Below are 4,210 nucleotides of genomic sequence, written 5' to 3'. Positions count from 1 at the left end.
CAGCAGGGGGTTGATCCCCCAGTGTTATGGGGTCAAGAATTACAGGTTGAAGCAAAAAATATAAATAAATGTCTCACTGCTCTTACATAGTTTGTATATACTAAAATTAATGGCTGGGACCTGGTGGTGCAATTAATTTTGATATAAGGCCCAGTGTAGAGCATGGTAAATAGTACAGACAGATGGCCAGAGCATAATATGCAGACACATCTCTTAGCTAACTTCCCCCAAATCTGGAATGTAACTGAATGATGCAAAAGCATCCACCACACCTGTGCTTAGAGGATAAAGGGGTTCTTTTTCAGGGTGAAGAATTTAAGGGACTGCTAAACACATGTAAATTCAACCCTAAATACCGGGACTGGCTAATCACTGCAGCAAAGGTGAGATTTTGGGCAATCATTCAAAGGAAGGCCTACAGTTTCTAGAACAGAGATAATATTTCAAAACAACCACAGATCCCACAAGCTCAAAATGTAATTTTGTATAAAATCTAATTTATGCCTAAAATGTTGACTCTCTTCTTCTGATATTTGTATTTTCACAAGGATTCTGTAGCTGTTCAGTTTCAGTTCTGAGATCGTTTTCAACAGGCTTTTTTGTGTCCCCTAGTATTGCATCAAAGCAACTGAAACTCTGTATTTAATGTTAAGAAAGTATTCTGAAATGTCCAAGTTCTTAAGCCCCAAAGGAGATGGAGGCAAAGCTAAGCCCTTCACAAACAGTAACAGAAATGATCTCATTAAGCATTACTGTCCAAACACATCCGCTCTTCAAACAGACCAGGTACTGAAAGAGTGAATAGAGGTGCCGGTTTCTATTTTATCTCCACCTAAAGGTTTCTCTCTTAAGCTGAAACTGAAGCTTATGTGCTTCACAGAGTTCGCTTGTTTTAGAAGGAAAGAAAAACATTCCAAAGAAATTACTCTAAAAACTAAAAATTATAGCTTAAATAATGCTATTGCCATTGGTCATATAGCCTGAAATATAAAATCAGCAACACAAAAAGACTCTTTAAGTGTTCACACGGATTTTTCCCCCTAATTTTGGTTTCCCTGCCGTACCCTCTCCACCCTCTCTCTTCCCCCATCATTCAGGGCAGCACAAGCACTCTCTGTTTCACAGCAGTTGTTTTAAGGGAAAACAAACCTCTATGCCACTTAACCCATTAGGAGCTAGTTGGTAACCTGTGAACGATTCAATTTAACAAATATTTTTGTGCATCTATTGGATGCTTAGGATACATCAGTGAAATAATCATAAAGAACCTCTACCCTTGGGGAGCTTATATTCCAGTGGGATAGACAAGCAGTAAACACTGTAAAGAGTAACTATGTGGTATGTCTGAGGATACTGAATAGAGTGGACAGGGTAGGTGTCACTGAGGAGTTGGGGGTGGGGCAGTGTCACAGAGTGGACTCCACATCCCAGGGGGAAGTCTTCTAGGCCGAGAGAAGCTGGGGTGGACGCTGGGAGGCTGGAGCAAAGCTGGAATCTTTGAATGTCCAGTGTGGCTGAAGTAGGGTGAGCAGAGGGCGAAGGGGAGTTTATTAGAGAAGGATGGCCAAATGTGGCATCCCAAAATATGCCTCTTCAGTGTAAGGATTATTTTGAGCTGATTATTTTGAGAAACAGCAAACACAGGAGAAGCTCAGAAAACAGAGTAGAAGTTCCCCTTACATAAGGGAAATTTATATTTAGAAAGAAAATTTCCCTGGGTAAGGGTGTCTCTCCCTCTCTGTACCAGGAAGAGAGTGAGTGAAATTCACTCAGTTGTGTCCGACTCTTTGCAACCCCATGGACTATACAGTCCATAGAATTCTCCAGGCCAGAATACTGGAGTGGGTAGTTGTTCCCTTTTCCAGGGAACCTTTCCAAACCAGGGATTGAACCCAGGTCTCCCACATTGCAGGCAGATTCTTTAACAGCTGAGCCATCAGGGAAGCGTACCAGGAAGAGAAGGTTCACAAAATCACAAGAGACTCTTGTCACTGGAGAAGGCACCACTTAAAATTGTACAACAAGCCTTACCCTGTTTACCCTGTTTCCCTGGTAACTTCCTCATAACCAGTCTCCCCACTGTTGTTGTCCAGTCGCTAAGTCACGTCCAGCTGTTTGCAATCCCGTGGACAGGAGTACGCCAGGCTTCCCCGTCCTTCACCACCTCCCTGCGTTTGCTCAAACGTCTGTCCATTGAGTCGGTGATGGTGTTTAAGCTGGAGTTCTAAGTCACCACAACAGGGTTTCTCATTTTTCCCTGGGTGTTTGTCCCATGCATCCATGAAGCAGACATGTTAATAAACTTCTATTTCTTTCTCTCTTATTAGTCTGTCTTCTGTTATAGGGGCCTTAGCTGAGAACTAAGAAATAGAATTTTCCCCCCAACATGAAAACTCTGATTTCTCCTTCTCAAAGGAGACAAGACATTCTTAGAAAGGTACACATCTCACAGCACAGCCTTGACCCCCAGAGCACTTGTCCCATGTCTTCCCACATCAGAAGATGAAGCATGGTTTAATCTTCCTAACGTGCATAAGTCATCCCGCAAATCATTTATTGGTGTCTTTCATCCTTAACATTTAACTTGGAAATACTTTCCAGAGATAGCTCTTTCTTTTTATTTGCAGAAAAGATCTTCATTTTGGAACTTCTTACTCTCAGATGAACATTGTAAACTTTACCTTTCTGCCGGCTACACAATTGTTGCCTCTCTGAAAAATGTTGTTTGCTTTCAATTTAGACATAAAACTTTTTTTTCCAGGCATACTTTCACCTCATTTGTGAACTTTATTAACTAAGACATTTCATCTCTTTCCAATTCTGAGTCTTCAACCCTCCACCTTCCACTCCCCCTCTTACTCCTCAGCCCTCTTTTCTGTGCTGTTTTAGAAAGGCAATTACCTCCCCATTATTCAGAGATGGGTGATCCATCTTGCGGCTCATTTATACCCTTTGCTCATTAACTTCTTTTCCTGTTTTAGTAATTTCAAATTATTATTACTAGAGAAGAGCTGGAGATAATTTTATAACACATATTTTCCCTACATGTTATAGAGAGAATGTCATTATTTCACCAAATTTTATTTTTCTCTCACTGGGCATTGGAAAACTGTTTTTCAGCTTACCTTGCTGTTCTTTGGGGCCATGTGGCTCAATGCTGGTCAGTGGGGGATGGGTGGAAGTGACATAAACCACTTCCAGGTCTGAATATTAAAATATATCATGAAGTCCTGCATCCTCTCTTCCCTTTCTTCAATAATCTTGAAGGCTACATGCTCAGGCTATATCACAAGACGATGAAAATACAGACTTCATGGTTTTCAGAAGGAGGAGAAAGTTCACTGACCTACGTCTGAATCCACTTTGGTTGTGCTAAGCCACTGAGTTTCAAAGACTGGGTTTCCATAACAATCCAGAATATTCTATCACTATATTCTATCTTATTCAATTATTATTCACTCTCCCATCTCCCTCCAAAACATTTCGCAGATGGGGGAACCAGAGCTCAGTGATGCCTGTAGTCTGCATAAGCTAGCATAACTAATAAATGAGGCAGCCAGCCCCTGGGCCTCTCTACACCAAAGCCACCCTGTTCCTGGGGTTCTCAGTGTATACTTTCTGTTCTTTGTCATGTAGGAAAGGAAAAAAAATCTTTTCCCCTCTACTCTACTCAGATCTCTGGGTGGGGGCACTGCAACTCAGACTGACAAAAGACAGACTGAGAGGAAAAAAGCACAGAAGTTTATTAATGCTTGTGCACACAAATGGGAGAGCACCCGAGGATGAGGAACTCAAAGAGGTGGTTAGAACTTGGGCTTATATAATGTCAGCAAAAGAACAGAACATGTTTAGAGTTGTGACAAGACAAAGGAAAAGGACTTTGAGTTTCTAGGGCAGCAGACTGTAAGAAGGCACACATATGGGGAAACCACTGAAAGATACGGAGAGGGCAATGGCACCCCACTCCAGTACTCTTGCCTGGAAAATCCCATGGACGGAGGAGCCTGGAGGGCTGCAGTCCATGGGGTCGCTAAGAGTCAGACACAACTGAGCAACTTTCCTTTCACTTTTCACTTTCATGCATTGGAGAAGGAAATGGCAACCCACTCCAGTGGTTCTCGCCTGGAGAATCCCAGGGACGGGGGAGCCTGGTGGGGTTGCAGACTCGGACACGACTAAAGCAACTTAGCAGTAGCAGCAGCAGTAATGA

The 4,210-nt window shown here is 42.4% G+C and overlaps 1 pseudogene; it reads right to left on the bottom strand.

The window, feature by feature from the left end:
• Nucleotides 1-3,161: 3,161 nt before the first annotated feature.
• Nucleotides 3,162-4,210, bottom strand: part of LOC105000713 — a 14,323-nt pseudogene continuing 13,274 nt past the window's right edge.

The sequence above is a fragment of the Bison bison genome, unplaced genomic scaffold (genome assembly GCF_000754665.1).
Source record: "Bison bison bison isolate TAMUID 2011002044 unplaced genomic scaffold, Bison_UMD1.0 scf7180017864373, whole genome shotgun sequence".
Taxonomy (NCBI): Eukaryota; Metazoa; Chordata; class Mammalia; order Artiodactyla; family Bovidae; genus Bison; species Bison bison.
This window is presented reverse-complemented; position numbering and strand designations above follow the sequence as displayed.